Source organism: Nuphar pumila, chromosome 2, assembly GCF_984573655.1.
Source record: "Nuphar pumila chromosome 2, dmNupPumi1.hap1.1, whole genome shotgun sequence".
Classification (NCBI taxonomy): domain Eukaryota; kingdom Viridiplantae; phylum Streptophyta; class Magnoliopsida; order Nymphaeales; family Nymphaeaceae; genus Nuphar; species Nuphar pumila.
The window spans coordinates 88,748,847-88,767,866 of NC_143250.1; the positions used below are offsets into that span (position 1 = coordinate 88,748,847).

At 35.8% G+C, this 19,020-nt stretch overlaps 1 long non-coding RNA gene across 1 annotated transcript in view; it reads right to left on the reverse strand.

Moving 5' to 3' along the window:
* Positions 1–354: 354 nt before the first annotated feature.
* LOC149845998 (uncharacterized) overlaps positions 355–19,020 on the reverse strand; it is a 42,659-nt gene continuing 23,993 nt past the window's right edge. Inside the window, exons 4-5 of the long non-coding RNA XR_016430495.1 lie at positions 2,374–2,581; positions 355–855 (exon numbers count right to left, since the gene is read on the reverse strand). This is a non-coding gene — a long non-coding RNA (uncharacterized LOC149845998). The remainder of the gene's footprint in view (positions 856–2,373; positions 2,582–19,020) is intronic.

Consider the following 19,020-nt stretch of genomic DNA (forward strand, 5'->3'; position numbering starts at 1 on the left):
TAGTGGTTTTACTTCAACATGCTTCAACTGTACAGGGTCGCCCAATTGGTTAGAGCGAGCACCGGGAGGTTCAAAGGCCCTGGATGTCATGAGTTCAAATCCCCATGAAATTAAACCTGTGACAGGTATGGAGCAGCATGGTAGGGCCAGTCCGCTCTCCCAGGATTTACCACTATAAAGTGGGCCAATTAGGGCTTGATCCCGGTGGTGGGTTCCTCATCGAGAAAAAAACAAGCCTATAGATTCAACCGTACACGAAAAAGAAAGCTGATCCCATTTAAATTGAATCAATTAACAAACACAAACAAAAAAAATGATGATATTTGGTTCAGATATGCTCTGAGAAGAGGAGAATACAGCTTGGAACCATATAGAAGAGGAAAAAGCCAATTCTCAGCCTCACAATTTAAAGATGTTCCTCAAACATTTCAGGGTCCAACAAATATGTGTATGATTTAATTAATGAACTTACAAAAATGACTATCCTGAGAAGATTTGTGAGCCTCAGTTAAAGTACATAAAGCCGGAAAACAACTTTTGGGTTGAAGAAGAAGGCAACAAAAATAAACTTGCAGCAATATTGCTGGGAAAACATGAAGCATGAGTAAGGACCAATTTTGTACAAATTGGAAGACGCTCTCAGTGGTCCGCAAGAAATAATAGATTTAAGGATTGGAACTTTTAAGCTTGCACCATCGAGAGTAAAACATGAGCCAGCTGAAACTCTCAAGGGAAAAAGAATACGTGGGCCATCCAAACTGAGAATGGTTATTGTTGGTGGCAGCTACGGAAATAGTTTCTTCAATCTATTGACAGCAAGCTGTGCAGTCTTATTGGGAGGTGCATATCGAAAATCTGTGAAACAATAAAATAACTGAACTGAATCATAATGCTTCCAGATTTATCTAATACGAAAGAAGAGATAAAAGTATCAGAGGAAAAAGAGAACAAAAAATGGATGTACATATGAATTGACTTTTAGATGACCAATCAAATCCAAGCAAATCCCATGGAATTCTGATTATACATACACTAGTAGAACTAGCACTTGCAATGAACAAAAATGACACACTAAATGCTAAGATGCTAAGCTTCGAACAGTTTAATTTTTGGCCACCACGATTACCTTCAATGGATTCTTTATAATAACCAAGCATCGCCTGTGCTGTTCCTCTTCTCAAATAGGCCTTGACATTGTGGGAGGAAAAAGACAGAGCATACCTTTTAATACATTTCCCAATAAAAAAATGAATCCAACTGTAAAGAAGGGCAAAAGAAAGCAACTTGAAGCTAGAGCCGATGTAGAACAAAATTGTTGTTGGTGTTTAATGCCCTCCAAAGGTGTAAAGTTGGCCATTCAATATCTGCATTAGCCTCTTAAAGGCCATAAGATAGTCAAAATGGACAACTCTCAGAAGCCAGGAGAGCTAGTCTTGAGCTCAACACTCTCCCATTAAAAAAGTTCACATTGATGCCGTGTAAAAGGACTGATCTTCACTTCTTCAAGTTTTCTTACTCCAACAGTGAAAATTAATATAAAAAATCAGAAATTTCATTTAGGTATGGTCTGTTTTAATTAGAAGTGGTTATCAAAGAAAGCTAGCTGTGCTGGGCTTGAACTTTGCTCATTAAAACTTGCCTCAACTCTGCTAAGCTAACAATCCAAGCATAAATATTGATTTTTAAAATTTTGATAGGCAATCAAGCCAAGCTCTATATGTACATGTGGGTGAGCGCACACACATGCCTGTGTGTTTGAGCACATGTGAGGGAGGAAATGGTTCATGTTTCTTCCATCAGTCTCCAGACACCTATTCAGGTATAAGCCAAAGCACAAGGACAGAAAAACAAAGTGAATCCAAGTTGCATATGATTGGTTCCATATACATGCAAAAGCTGTGACTAGTACAGTAAGCAAGATGACATGCTTGACAGAGATTTGACATTACCCATGCGTGTGTGGGTCTGTGTGTGCATAAAATCATATGACAATTGTCCATTCTTAAAATCTGGCTTGAGAATGATAGAAACAAGCATGGTTCCAAAAGGCTCCTGTTTTTGGCTCGCCTCCCTGTGTGTGTGTGTGTGTGTGTGTGTGTGTGTGTGTGTGTGTGTGAACTTAAGCATAACCAGTTTTCAAAGTATACAGAGTGCAAGTTTTGCTAATGCAACACAAACCCTGGAATAACTAGTGGGTCATGTGGAAGCTGGTAGTAGATAAGTTACTAACATGCTCAAGCCACAAAACAAATAAACACTGTTTTAGCAATGGAAACTTCACAAAAAGCAACTCACACTACGAGCTCCACATCTATAGTCACCACTAACACTTTGTCCAAGATAGATAGAAAGCAAACCAAAGAAATAAATAACCTTTTCTTTAGCCAGCTCAGCACGCTCTTATTCACTGATGGAATTACTTTTTGATGAGTTGCATTTCTCAGCTGCATTAGCCAACTCCTGAAGAGAAGCATACATAGCCTGAACAGTATCCAGCAAAAATCGATCACCGCCATGTCTGGCAATCAATGACACCGCTACAGGACTCTTATCATGAGTGAGATCCTAGTGGTACAGTGACCTATCAAGAGAAACAATCACCAAAACAAAGATGAAACAACTCGGTTTCCTAGTAAAATTATGGATGTAAGTATGCTGAAAATGTTGACCATACAGATACTGCAAAATTCTTTCATTTTGCATCAGTTCCTACGAAAAAATAGTCAGTTCCTACTAAAAAAACTTAAAATGAAACTTGTTACACAGATACACCATTATGTGAAGTGAATGCTATTGAAGCCGAAAAAGAATATGGGCCAAAGGGATCAGAGTAACAAAACGTATAAAATTGACAGGTCCACTGTTGACAGGTAGACCTAGCAACTCATATACCTGACAACACCCAGACATACTTGCTGTAGTCAACAAACCGAAAGCCTGGGAACGATAGTCCCCAGTCGTAATCACCAGTGTTAAAAACGTGCCTCAAGGCATAAAAAGTATGCCTCGCCCCAAGGCAAGGCCCTTTGTGCCTTGAGGCGCAAGTAAAAATGCAAAAGCCCTTAGGTGGTATACCTCATACGCTTTGAGGCGTACGCCACAGGGAGAGGCATGCCTTTTTAATTACAGGGTCAAATGGTTTGGCCCCCATTTGACCAAAATTTGGGGACAAATAGAGAGGGGCCCCGACCCTAATTAGGGTCAGGGGCCTCGCTCTCTTTCTCTTTCTTTTTATCTCCCTGCTCTCCCTCTCTCTCTCTATTTCTCTCTCTACCGAAAGGAAGAAGAAGAGAGGTATCGGTCTCCCTCTCTCACTGTGAGAAGAAGAACCTTGTCAACCCGAGGTATGCACATTTTTTTTCTTTTTTTCTCTTTTTCTTTCTCCTTCCCTTTTTTTTTCTCCTCCTCCTCTGAGCTTTCGCCCGCCACTCTCTTTGTTTTTCTTCTTCTTCTTCTTTTTCCTTCCTTTTTTTTCCATTTTCAGTTATATACATATATATTCTGTGTTTGGACAGGTGTATATTACATATATATTATATAATCTATTTCTACTTAGTTATATATATGTTATATATTTAATTAATTATATAAATCTATGTGTATTTGTGTGAAAAACAAATATACATACACGTTAGGGCGTTATATTTTGCTGTCGATCCTGTTATGCTGTGTAGTTTTTTTCACATCTATATAATCTGTTTTTAAGTTATATAATCAGTTTCTCAGTTATATAATTAGTTTCTCAGATATATATATATATATATATATATATATATATTGTTGAAGATGCACCGAGTCCTAAATCAAGAGAGAAGAGAGAGAGAGAGAGAAAGACGGCTGCACTAGAAAAGAGGAAATACTTGTTATTCAATTAGGGCTAATCTCTATATTAAATAGAGATAGTCCAAAGAACAAAATTACACCCAGGTCCCTCATTAAAGAATAAGATTCAAATAACCTCTAGTTTAGAAAAACTTATTTACTAAAAACATCTAAGTCTCAACATATATATATATATATATGTTATATATTTAATTAATTATATAAATCTGTGTGTATTAATGTTACTTTTACATGTTAATCTCATATTTTTTGGTATTTTTTTGTGATTTTTTATTTCTTATTGGTTGTTGCTTCATCAAGAAAGAATTTCTTTTATTTATTTGTATTTTTAGATATTTTTTCAAAGTTTTTTTTAAGTTTTCAAAAAAAAAATTGAGGCTTTTTTAAGTTTTTTAAAAAAAAATTGAGGCTTATGCCTCGCCTCAGTTTTTGGTGGAGCACTTCGCTACCCCTCAACACTTTTCACAACGTTGCTTTGCTCCAAGTTTGGTGGAGGGCCAGGAGCTGAATGAATCACGAGAATACAGTCATCTTGTGGGTGGCATTTAAAAAACACAAAATAGGGAAAAACATACAACATATGAAACTTAGAAGTGATTAAGAATATTAAGAACAAATTATAGGCCTATATTGTCCTGAGGAGCAAACCACCTTCAAAAGAGCAGTAAGCGCAGATCATGCTTCATTTCTGACAGATTGGCAATGTGCAACGCATTAATGTAGACTCTGATGTCACATGTACATCTGACAAAATGTTTGGACCTGAATCAGGCTTCTGAGAATTGATCCACTCCTCGTGGTTGTTTTTAAACTCATTCCAGCAGAAGCATTCAAATCACGTCAAATGGCCAACATGGAACATATATAAGTATGTCAACAGTTGGAATACAAAGCGCCAACAATTGCTTCACTTTTTTAGGCAAATCAAAAGCTATAACAAATTATGAACGTATATTATTCCAAAGGTGCAAACTGCCTTCAAAAGTCTAAGTTAGCATAGATCATAATTCAGTTCTCTTGAAATGCAAAGCACTAACAACTCATGGCCTACTTGATAATCTCATGGTTACAAATGGTCACACTGTGATCATGAACCACCAAGTAGGAGCTGAAGATCAGTGGTCTTAACATGCACATTCAAACTACAAATGTGTAAATTCAGAGCATATCTATGCAAGCACATCGTGAGTAATCACATTTTCTACTGAAAGAAAAAGAACAAGTTAAACTCATTGTTGGTGCCCTTTTATTTCTTTTATTTTATTTTTTCTACTAAAAGGCTAGGAAAGGAAGTGTCTCTGGTGGTTTCAAGCTGAGACCTTTTGGATAAGATCATAAGACAGTGAACACAAATCCACCTATCATGTTTGTGTAAAAATATCTTCAACACTAGAGCTATGTGCACGAAGGCACTAGATTCACAATGGATCGATACGTGCACAAAGGCAAGATGAACACTCACAAAGGAGCATACATGCACAAAGGCATGAAATAATAATAAATCTCTTTATTGATGAATGAGAGAACCTCTTACAAAAGGATGACTTTACAAGGGGGAAGACCCCATTATTTATATGCAAAAAGGAACCCAAGGAGGGGCTCCATATAGTCGTTGGACCGTGGAGGGTCCAACACCTATATGGTGGGCCCCTCCAACCTTAAAATAAACAAAAGAAAAGAAAAAGAAAAAGAAGAAAAAAGGCATATTAAAAAATGAATATGCGTGAAAGAGTAGAAATGACCATTTTACCCTTAGTGGGTATTTACAAAAGAATATATATATATATATATATATATATATATATATATATATATATATATATATATATGAGTTACAATTTAACACCCTTCCTCAAACTTAGGGCGCAATGACTGAAAGTTTGCCAAGGAGAAAGTTGATTCTAAGGGAACAGAGCGCCTTGGTGAAGAAGTTGTAACGAAATAGGCGGAAGTGTAATCCAAGAATGCTCAAGCATTCACAAAGTCCAATAATGGACAAACACTATGGCATTCAAACAAAAAGTCCACAAAAGGACAATATGAAAGCCTAAAAAAGCTACACAAGCATGAAAAATAATGGAATGTTTATTGGAATGGGCCTTCAAAGGCATACAAATACAAAGGGGAATGACCCCTATTTATGCAACAAAAAGGAGCAAAAGGGAGAGCCATTAGGGGCTCCCCATAGAGACGTCGGGAGCCCCCAACGTTCACATTTGTGACCGTTGGGGGTCCCAACGACTCTATGTGGGACCCCCAATGCATGTTCCAAAAAGGGAGAAAAAAAATACAAAAAAATAAAAAGATAAAATAGCCTAAAAAATAAATAGTGGTTTCTATAAACAACTATATAAAAAGACAAAAATACCCCTATCAGGTATTACAAATGAAATATATATTTATATATATATAGCCATGTATATATACGTGTATATATATACATATGTATATATATTTTGAATACTCCCCCTCAAACTTGACAGAGAAAGTTATCCTGAAAGTTTGAAAAAACAAAACGAATCTTAGAAAGAAGTCCAAGTCTTCAAGGGAAATCTCCATCTTTATGGCATCTCAGAAAATTCTTGCAAATATAAGTCTTTAAAACGCCTTTATTTGGTGATCATCCCAAAGCACCTTCATTGGTTATCTCCATGATATATCGACGGTGTCACTTCTTAAAGATCCTGAAAAGAAAGAACAAACCAAAAGAAGACTCCAATAACATAAAGAACAATATTCTAGCCCAAGAGTTGTAAAACAATATATTGTAAAGCAAGAATAAAATGGTTTGAACAAAATAGTAACAACTTTTTGAATCATTAAATATTAAGAAAGACAAGAGGAGCATCCCTCAAAGATGGAATTAAATCATAATTAACTTATTTTTCAAGAAACCATAACATTGATCATAAGAAAATTTGATTATTTAAATGACATGATTCATTAAGAAGAGATAAACAATTATGCATAAAAATTATCTTAAATGAAATGGTGGTCTTCCAAAAAGCATATGAATCTCTCAAAAGAATGTCTATTAAAGACACTTCAAACAAAACCCATAAAAGAGTATGTGGAAGAGCACAATAAAAATAAGTAAATCTTTATTTATGACAAAAATGCTTAAGAAGCATTGAATATACACCATGTGAAAATGTCTTCAAAACTAAAAGAACATCAAGTTCGAAAAATGACTTTAATGTGAAAATATCTTCAATAAAATCAAGTCCAAAGATGACTTGGTTAACCTACAAGAATCATAAAGAGGCTAAGTGTACAAAGGCACAATGAAATACTCACACAAGATTACAAATGTAAGGAAGACTTCAAAGAGACTATATGCACAAGAACACTTGCAACAAGTGTGCACAAAGGCACAACACATTCAATAGATTACAATTGCACAAAGGCATAAAAATAATATAGAATCTATATTTAGAGAACTCGAAATCTTTAGAAAGAGCTAATGAACTTTATGCATGCAATTATGTAAATCATGCACATGAAACAACCAGTGAGAAGATAACAACTTTTATCAAAGATGAGTTAATTAAATTTATGCATACCATAATGTGGACACAATAATCAATTAAAAACATAATTCACTCACCCATCCTAGAGTGATTTTTAAGTATAGAGGACCATATATATATATATATATATGTTAAAATATATGTAATATATATATTTATATATATATATATATAAATATATTTATCATACACTACCCGATAAGGGGTAGTTCTGTAAACTCGCCCAATAGGGGCTTTTTAGTCTTTTTCTTTTTCTTCTATTTTTCCTTTTTCTTTTTCTCTTTTCCTTATTTCTTTTTTCTGTTTTTTTATTGTACTTTTTGTGCATTTAATGCACAGCCATTGGGGGGCCCAACAAAGAGTCGTTGGGCCCCCAACGGTCACAATTGTGACCGTTGGGAGCCCAACGACTCCTTGTTGGGACTCCCAATGGTCCCTCTCTCTTGCTTTCCTCTAACTCTCCCTCACTCCTCTCTTGCCTATAAATAAGTGGGGTCTCCCCCTTTGTAAGGTGTGGCTTCTTCAAGCCCTTTAGTGCATTTATAAGATTTTATGCTTTCTAGCCATTGTTGGCTTTTGTGTATGTCCTCTTTTGGACTTGTTCTTTGATTTCTATGTGTGAATGTCCATTGTAGGACATACTTTTCTTTTCCGCATATTTCATTACATGGTATCAGAGCCTTGGTTGTGCTCTTGATTCATATATAGCTAGTTGTCTTGTTCTATCTCTCTCTTGGCTTGTCCTTCATTCTTGATTATAGGATGGAAGGAGAACAAAAGATTGATCTCTCCTTCAAGCTTAATGGTACTAACTACATGATGTGGGACGCCACCATGGAGAACAACCTCAAAGGTAAAAAGCTTTGGGGATATGTTATGGGCACCATTTGGGAACCTCAACTTCAACTTACAAAAATAGATGGTGATCAAGAAAAAGCTCTAGAAGGAAATGCTCGCATGAAGGCTATTGAAGATCACCAATCCAAGGTAGAAGATTGGGAAAGTAAGCATGCAAAAATTCTTGCATGGTTCATGAACAACGTGGAGCTAAAGATTTGTGCCAACATTGCTAAATTCCGCCTAGCCAATGAAGCATGGTTCTTTATGAAAGGTATGTATACACAAAAAGACATTGCTCGTCAATTCTTTATCCAAGAAAAAATCCGTACCATTAAGCAAGATGAAATGAGTGTAAGAGATTACTATAGCACTCTTGGACTTTTGTGGGATGAGCTATCCCTTCTTGAACCCAAATGGGTATCAAGTGAAGATGTGGAAATGCGAAGAGAACAAATGGAGAAAAAACACTTTTTCCAATTTTTACATGGGCTTAGGCCCGAATATGAACAAGTGAGGTCCTCCCTCCTTCATAGATCCAAACCACTTCCATTGGAAGATGCCATAGCCGAAATATGACAAGAAGAAACGTGTCTTGGCATGATTAAAGGAGGAGATGAAGTTCTTGCCGTGTCTAAACCCGGCAATCATATGAAAGCATATAAGCCTCCTCACTTTGGGAGGCAAAACAACTATAATGGCAATTATAGGAAAGCCATTTGCCATCATTGTCAAGAACCGGGTCATATAAGACCTAATTGTCCAAAGATAAATGAACCTCCAAAAGGGAAAGTTGCTATTATTGAAGAAATCCCACAAAAGGAGGAGCCAATTAAAGGGAAAGAGTCTTTTTCCCTTGCTCAACTATCCGAAGCACTTCAAATTCTACTCAAATCACCATCAACTTCGGGAGCCGCCATTACCTCTTCTTCTCCTCCAGGTACGCCCTCTTGGATTCTTGATTCTGGAGCATCTTTTCATATGACCCCTATTGAAAATGGACTATCCAATGTATGTAGCAACTCCAAAAATTCTTTTGTTTCAACCGCCGATGGTACCTCTTTACAAGTTAAAAGTTTTGGAACCTTAGACTTTTCAAAAGATTTTTTTGTGCCAAATGTAAGAGTAGTACCTCAACTTAATTTAAATCTTTTATCCGTCTCTCAAATATGTGATCATGGATGTGAAATCTCCTTCTCAACCAAGGGTTGCTCTATACAGGATCTCCAGTCCGGGAAGCGGATTGGGCAAGGCCATAGGAGGGGAGATCTCTACTACATGAACCATTTGAAACTTCCCATTAACTCATTTTGTAATCATGTCCAAGATAAAAATATAGAAACTTGGCATCAAAGACTTGGACATCCAAGCTTCTCAAAAATGTACTCCTTTCCTTTTGGAAAGAAATTTTGTAATGAGAAACATTTTGTTTGCAAGAGTTGTATTTTTGGAAAAATGAAATCCATCACTTTTCCAAAGAGAACATTTGTGTCCAAAAGACCCTTTGAATTAGTTCATTCGGATGTTTGGGGTCCTTCTCCGGTCATATCAAAAGGAGGATATTCTTACTATGTTACTTTCATTGATGATTTCACTCGATATGTGTGGATCTATTTTCTCAACCTAAAATCCGAAGTTTTTAATTTTTTTAAGAAATTTCATATGATTGTCAAAAATCAATTTTCAACTGATATTTCCATTCTTCGATCCGATACCGGTGGAGAATATCTATCAAATGAATTTCAAGAATACTTAGAAACCAATGGCATTTGTCATCAAAGGTCATGTCCTAGGACTCCCCAACAAAACGGTCTACCCGAAAGGAATCATAGACACATCTTGGAAACTACTAGGACTCTTCTCATTTCCAAAGAAATTCCAAAATGCTATTGGGCCGAAGCTGCCTTAACTTCCACTTATTTGATAAATAGAATGATATCCTCATCCTTACAAAATATATCTCCATATGAAAAACTCTTTGAAAGAACACCCGATTTTAATAGATTAAGAATTTTTGGGTGTAAGTGTTTTGTCCTCACACATAAAAGAGATAAGTTGTCTCCCAAAGCTATCGAATGTGTGTTTTTAGGATACGGAGAAAATCAAAAAGGTTTTAGGTGCTTCGACCCCAAAAGCAACAAACTATATGTATTCAAAGATGTTACCTTTTTAGAAAATGAGAATGGTTTTGAGAAAAATAAAGATATTGATGAAAGCGAATATGCTTTCTTATTTTATCTTCTCTCTCAAGAAGATGTGACTCCTCACGTAGAGGATGTTCCTAATGATTTAGAGGATACTCCTCTTAGTAATGTTGAAAATGGAAGTAATGATTTTGAAAATAGGTCAATTCAAACCTATGCTAGGCGTGGTCAAGAAACTCCCATAAACGCTTTAGAAAAATATTCTCAAATTTCCAACATAGAAGAAACCTCTTTAAGGAGATCTAGCCGAATCTCCAATCCTCCTAATAGGTTTGTTTCCTATGAGTCACTAACACCTAAATATAGGGCATGCCTAATTGCATTACACTCTTATCATGAATCATCACACTATAATGAAGCCAAAAACATTCCTCAATGGGTTGAGGCCATGAAACTAGAACTTAGTGCCCTTGAAAAGGCTAAAACTTGGGAAATAACTTCATTACCCACTGGGAAGAAATCTATTGGATGTAGATGGGTCTTCAAGATTAAAACTAAAAATGATGGGTCATTAGAACGTTATAAAGCTAGGTTGGTAGCCAAAGGATATGCTCAAGAGTACGGAATAGACAATGAAGAAACCTTCGCTCCCGTAGCTAGAATGACTAGTGTTAGGACTCTTATTGCGGTTGCATCAGTTAAAAAATGGCCTATCTATCAATTGGATGTTAAGAACGCATTTCTTAATGGCGAACTAAGTGAAGAGGTCTATATGGATCCTCCACCAGGAGTATCCATTGGATAAAACAAAATTCTTAAACTAAAAAAGGCTCTATATGGGTTAAAACAAGCTCCAAAGGCTTGGCATGACAGATTTAGCAATGTAATGACTAGCTTAAATTTTCATTCATGTTATACTGACACTGCCTTATTTGTGAAAAGTGCAGGGTCTTCTGTAGTTATTCTACTACTATATGTTGATGATATGATCATCACTGGAAGTGATGAGCAAGGAATCCATGATATTAAGAAAATTTTAAAAGAAAATTTTGACATGTCTGACCTTGGTTTCTTAAGATATTTTCTAGGTATTGAAGTTGCATATTCTCCCCGAGGATATATTCTCTCTCAGATGAAACTTGTTGCTGACATTTGCTCCAAGTCTGGAATTTCGGATGATAAGAAGACAGAAACCCCTGAGGTTATCAATGCAAAGCTAAGGCTGGAAGATGGGACACTTCTCGAGAACCCTACTCCCTACCGTCAACTCGTTGGGTCTCTGACATACTTATCCATCACTCGGCGAGACATAGCTCATGCAGTTCACTCCGTCAGTCAGTTTCAACATGCACCTACAACTGTGCACATGAGTGCAGTCTTAAGGATTGTCAGATATATTAAAAACACCATAACTAAGGGAGTTTTTCTTTCCTCTTCATCATCCCTTGATTTAATTGCTTATACAGATGCTGATTGGGGAGGAAATCCCAATGATAGAGTCTCAACTATTGGTTTTTGTGTTTTCTTAGGTGACTATGATTTCTTGGAGATGCAAGAAGCAGCATAAAGTATCATTATCCTCAACTGAAGCGGAATATCGTGCAATGACCACTACAACCATGGAGCTTGTGTGGCTTAGAAGTCTCCTTTGTGATATGGGCATCATCATCTCAAATCCTTCGAAGATGTGTTGCGATAACAAGAGTGCTATCTATATTGCAAGCAACCACACCTTCCATGAGCGTACTAAACACATTGAGATGGATTGCCACTACGTTCGAGATGAATACCTAAAAGGAACCATAGCACTGCCCTATGTCACATTCGAGTACCAGTTGGCGGATTTCTTCACCAAAGCTCTTGCTGCTCCTTGATTCATGTTTCTTCTCAACAAGCTTTCCGTTGTATCCCCGTAAAGCTTGAGGGAGGGTGTTAAAATATATGTAATATATATTTATATATATATATATATATAAATATATTTATCATACACTACCCGATAAGGGGTAGTTCTGTAAACTCGCCCAATAGGGGCTTTTTAGTCTTTTTCTTTTTCTTCTATTTTTCCTTTTTCTTTTTCTCTTTTCCTTATTTCTTTTTTCTGTTTTTTTATTGTACTTTTTGTGCATTTAATGCACAGCCATTGGGGGCCCCAACAAAGAGTCGTTGGGCCCCCAACGGTCACAATTGTGACCGTTGGGAGCCCAACGACTCCTTGTTGGGACTCCCAATGGTCCCTCTTGTTAAAATGTATCTCTCTTTATGTAAATATTTACATATATATATAAAGAGAGATACATATACATATATATATCACGTATATATGTATATGTATCTATCTTTATATATATATGTAAATATGTATGTTTCTTTTTGTTTCTTTTCTTTTCTTGTAAAACCCGCAAGGGTATTTTAGTCATTCACCTTTTGTGCATATTCATAATTATGAATATGCTGTAATTCTTTTTGCTTTTTCACTTTTATTCTTTTTCTTTTTCATTTTTTTGTCCTTTTTTGTGTTGACTCAAAGTCAACTTGGAGGGCTCAACACTAGCTGTTGAGCCTCTCCAACGGTTAGAATTCTAACCGTTGGAGGGGCTCCAATAGCTAGTGGAGCCCCTCCAAGGCTTCCTTTCTCATTATAAATAGGGGAGTTCCCCCTTTGTAATACTCACTTCTTGGAGCTTTTGTTCTCCAAGCTTCTCAATAAAATTCTTTATATTTTGTATGCCTTTGTGCATTTGAGTTTCTTTATTGTACCTTTGTGTACATTTGTTCTAAGTGTTCTTGTGCATTTGTGCACATTGGTGGTGTTGTGCTCATCGCACACTTTATCTCTTTTTTGAGATATTTTCACATGGTATCAAAGCTAGGCTTAAAGGAAAAGAAGATCGTGCTCTTTTTTCTCTTTGTTGGAATACCTCGTAAAGTGTGCCATTAAGTTGTGGTGGTTGAAGTGAAGACTCGGCTCTTCATTCTATATTTTAGAAGCTTCCTTCATCAAGAAGGGACTCATTTCGCATTGTGGTACGCATTTATTTCTCTTTGTATCCTCTCTAATGGGCGAAAAGGATTCTCACTTCTCTCTTGGCTTCAAATTGAATGGAACGAATTATCATGTATGGGCCGGGAATATGGAGGCCCATATAAAAGGAAAGGGTCTTTGAGGATATGTTCAAGGAACTATTCCCGAACCCGTACCAAAAATTACTACCCTTGACAAATGGGAGATCAAGGTTCCTGAGGGAGAAGAAAGAGAAAAGGCTTTTGAAGATTACAATAAGAAGCATGAGGAATGGGAAATGAAAAACTACAAAATACTCTCATGGTTCTTCTCTTCGGTTGAGACCAAAATTAATGCCAATATTCTAAAGTTCAAAAAGGCATGTCAAGTATGGGAATATCTTGAAAGAATGTATACTTCAAGAGATTTGTCCCATAAATACTATCTCCAAAAGAAGGCCTTAACCCTTCAACAAGGAGAAATGTCCGTTAGAGAGTATTTCGCCGAGTTATCTACTATTTGGGATGAGCTTGCCCTCCAAGAACCTAAATGGAGTGGTGAGGCTATTGAATTGAGAGTCAAACAATTAGAAGAAGATCATTTCTTTAATTTTTTAAATGGGCTTAGACCCGAGTTTGAACAAACTAGATCCTCTCTCTTATCTTCTTTCTCTTCCCCTCCGTTGAAAGATGTGCTTAAAATTCCACTAGAGGGGGGGTGAATAGTGAAATATGATAATGATCGATAAAATAAAGTAATTAAGCAATAAGGCACAACACATAAAACACAGAAGTTATACTGGTTCGGTCAATATCCAGACCTACATCCAGTCCCCAAGCAAACCACTTGAGATTCCACTATAACATCCGAGTTACCGGATAAATAGTACAACACCCTCTTCCCAAGAGGTCTTCTTCTCTCAACAGAGAAGGGGCACACCCTCTTCCCAAGAGGTCTTCTTCTCTCAACAGAGAAGGGCAACACCCTCTTTCACAGAGGTCTACTTCTTTAAACAAAGAAGGAATACAGTGAATAACAGAGTTACAATTCTTCCTATAGAACCTTCAGAATGATATGAATGCACGAATGAAGGATTCTAAGAATGTTCTGTTTGTCACTCAGAGGATACTCTTTGTCAAAGAGCTGGACTTGACTTTTTCTCTTTTCTTCCTTTTTCTTTTTCTCTTTCTTTTTCAAGGCTCTCTTTTCAAATTACGAATAGAAATTTTTCTCTTTGTAAGCTCACACGTCTATTCCATTCCTCTTGTTTGAATAGTTTATTTGAGTGTGTTTATATAGCCTTTAAAAAGTAGTCGTTACATTTTGGAATTGTAACTTTTTGAAATGTGAAATGTTATGTCATTTCAAAAATATCTTTTAGAGAAGATCGAGAATGCCTTTTTCCATAAGAGTAAAATAGAGGGTATACTAGTCGTTTTGTTTTTAGGTAATACATATTTTATGTAAAAAGTCTATTTCTTACAATAGTACATTGAACGTTGGGTTGTAGTTTTGTCTTTATTCTAATTAATGATTTGAGGTACATTAGTACTTCTTTGCTTTAAATGAGTGTAAGTACTATGAGTGTTTTGAGATATTTATTTGTACATAGTCATGTCAAGTGTTTTCTTTATGTTGTGTATTTCAAAGTCTACAGAGAGAATGAGGACCAAAAAGAAGGTCGACATTCTTTGAGAAGGATATTTAACAAGGATTTGTTACAGAAGGCTTTTAATGCTTTATAAAGAGAATGATGACTTCAAGTAAGTCGACATTCTATGGTTATGAGAAAAAGTAACTATAGTCCTTTTAAAACCATATTTCATTTGTTTTTCTTATGTGTAGCCGATTTATGTTTTTGTCTTCTTTTTGTATTTAAGAAACATTTCATTAGAGAAGATAACTAAGGTCTTTTCAAAAACATATTTTATTTGTTTTTCTTATGTAGTCGATTTTATGTTTTTGTCTTTTTCCTACATTCCTTTTTTTCATGTTGTCTTGTATATAGTGTAAGGTACAATGATTATATGACAAAAAGTCTTTTTCATAAAAGGTTGTAAGAAGGTACACTTATTATATGATAAAAAGTCTTTTTCATAAAAAGTTGTAAGAAGGTACACTTATTGGTTTTAAAAAAAGAAGCTTTTTTTTTAAACTATCGTATACTTTTATGATATAGAATGTATGAATGAGTATGTAATATGCAAAATGCAAGATCCTGAAGGTTCTGTTACATATGACTCTAAAGAAGAAAAAAATCTTCATCTTGAGGTAGCCGATATCTTCATTTGAACTTTAGGAAAGCATGGCTCATCAAGCTTTTTCTTCAAGGAGTATGATTGCACAAAGTTGTACTTGAACAGGAAGTCTCCATCCTTATTGGGTGAGATATCCTTGCATCAAATACTCGTTAGATTTAAGGCAAAACATATTCAGTCATAATATAACATTATTTCAAGAGAACATATTATCATATCATACAAAATCAAATAAGACAGTGTATCATATTATGTGACATCAAAAACGAGTTTCTCAACATTCTCCCCCTTTTTGATGATGACAAAATATGCTCCCCCTGTCAAAAAAAACATTATGCATAGAAATAATAATATGATAAAAAAGGTGAAATAATGTTTAAAGAGAGAATATTTCTCCAATAATGGAGACAGGTTTTCTCCCCCTTTGTCATGGACAAAAAGGAGGGATCAGAGTAAGAAGGTTATTACAGACCATAAAGTAATTTAAAAGTTATTACAGACAAAATAAAAATGAGTCTTAGTCAGAGTCAGTGGTATTGAGCTTGCGGCGACGGCGACGTGAATCTTGGCCCATTGTCAAGGAGTCAAAGGCATGTTGCAGAGAGGCTTGATTCCTGAGAAGTAGAGCCTGGGTATTTTGGATGTCGACGAGGGTAGAGAAGATGTCGGGGTCAGAGCTTGCGGGAGGATCAGCTTCACTGGTGCTTTCATCATCAGAGTGATCTCGAGGGGACCCCTCCTCAGGGAGGTATGAGTCATCGAAAGCATGATCAGACCGGTGAATGATGTCTTGGTGGAGAGGCACCTGGAAGTGCTGAAGGATATGGGTTATGAAGTACCCGAAAGGAAGAGAGTGGAAGGCCCGAAAATTGATCATGTTATTGAAAATGATACTGGACCAGTTGATGGGAAAGGTGCAGAAGATTGCATATAGGAGAAGGGAGATTTCGTTTGCCACGAAACCCTTGGAAGGAAGCTTTGGAAAGACATTGGATGAGAGGATGTGTGAGAGTATTAGAGCATGAGGTTTGAGATTGCTCGTATGCCATGGGAAATGGGTGCAGCGAGTGGAGAGAAGGACTTTCTTAAACACAGTTCGATCTATCGGAACTATGTTAGGAAGCTCAATGCCATAGGAGGAAAGGTTTGGAATGCAGCCTAGTTGAGAGATATTGAAGGAGATGAGTTTTCCATGTACCATGGATGTAATGGTGGTGTGGTCACGGTCTGCAGAGAGGTTGGTATAGAAAATTTTGATGAGATGAGGATAGTAGGTCATGGAGTTAGTCATTCCTAAGATGGGAACAAAATCTTGAAGAGAGGTATGGAGGTCAAAGGATGTGAAGGCGTCGAAGTTTACTAGTTTGCCAGTTTGAATTGGCAAGGTGCTAATGTACTGAAAGTGGTGAATAAGGTCGGGGTATCTTAGATCTGCGGAGGTGATCGCATTGGTAGAGGAGGAAGCCATTTTCGAGTGTCTTGAAAATAAAGCACTAGGAGAGAAAGGAGCTAGAACCGAGAGAAAGTTTGTATAAGGATAGAAAAGTTCGAATGGAATGGTAAGAGATGAACCAATTGATTAAATAGAAGGAAGAAAATAATTGTGAATATGAAATGAATGACATTGGAAGTGAGTAATTTTTAGATTTTAGTCAAATAAGGAAATCCGTGAGGAGTAAGTTAATAGACTTGTGAATGACAAATCAAATCAATAGTGTATTATATTAGATTTAGGTGGACATAGTTATTGAAATATATAGATTTTACTATGGGTGAGTTTATCGACTAGTGAGAGAACCCATTAATAGAGTATGGGGTGTCATGTTGAATAACAAAATGATTGATCTTTGAGAATAATGGCCTAACAAGACAAACAACTTGTTATTCTATATGAAGGGATTCTAAATTTGTGAGTGGAGAGTTAAAGACATAAAAAAGATGATGTGGATATCTAGAGAGGAGAGAAACAAATAAAGAACAACATTTACTTGATTGAGATATGACATAAAGTAAAGATAGAATAAATAAAGGTTCTCGATTTTAGAGAGATATACAATAAGAGAGAGACGATGAGACAAGAAGGAGAAGGATTTATGAATGAAGAGTAATAAATGTGAGTTGTCATAGAGAGAGGTGAGATGACATATATGGATTTTTGTGAAGGATAAAGAAGTAATAAAAAAATTGATGAAAGACATGAGGTTATGATTGATATGAATTATTATTTATATTCTTAAAGAAACTCGACAAGGTTAGGTTAAGACAAGAATGGAGGCTTAATATGTATATGAAAGAGATGATAATAGAGAGTTTGTAGGGCTATGATATAATATATGATATAGTAAAAAAAATAATTTACGTGAGAATATAGCAACTAGATCTTTTAAAGGAACTAAATAGTCATTTGATTTTAACTAATGAAGAGTAATAAGTTCTCATAAACTAAGTAGGACCATTTATCGTAAGAAAAGTTTTTATAAAAGGACAAAAATAATAAAGGAGTAGAGTGATGTGAACATTGTTATGATGGCTTTTAATATAATTAGTTCTTATGGATATGAGAGAAAGGAGATAGGACAAGGAGTTATAATGGATGTGTACTTGAAAGATGACAAGTTTGAATGACATAAAGAATGTGTCTTATAAGAATACGTGAACGTGGAAACTTAGTTTGACTTAACTAAAAATGATAATAAGGAAAGCAATTTAAAATACGATTTAAACAAGACTTATAAGAAGTATTATATTAAGTGTAATTAATTTATAAGTCACTTAGTTTGCATATTCCTAGTTCTCTTCTAATTCGTGTGAAGTCTTCATGTTTTAATGGTTTAGTGAATATGTCTGCTAACTGTTGATTAGTGGGTATGAATTCTAGTTTAATTATGTTGTTTAAGACTTGTTCTCTTAAGAAGTGGTGTCTTATTTGAATGTGCTTAGTTCGTGAGTGTAAAATAGGATTCTTAGATAGGTTTATAGCACTCGTATTATCACAGAAAATAGTTGTATTTTCAAAATTTAAACCAAAATCTTTTAAAGTTTGTTTCATCCAGATGACTTGAGTACAAGCTAGGCTAGCAGCAATGTATTCGGCTTCAGTAGTTGATAATTATACACAATTTTGTTTCTTACTGAACCATGATACTAGTGAGTGCCCTAGCATGTGACATGTTCCACTTGTGCTTTTTCTGTCAGATTTACTTCCAGCAAAGTCAGCATCACTGTATGAGATTAGATCAAATGTAGAGGATTTTGAATAGAATAATCCAAAATCAACTGTCTTTTAAATATCTCATTATTCTTTTTACAGCTTTAAGATGTGATTCTTTTGGATTTGACTGAAATCTAGCACACAAGCAAACACTAAACATTATATCTGGACGGCTAGCAGTTAAATAAAGAAG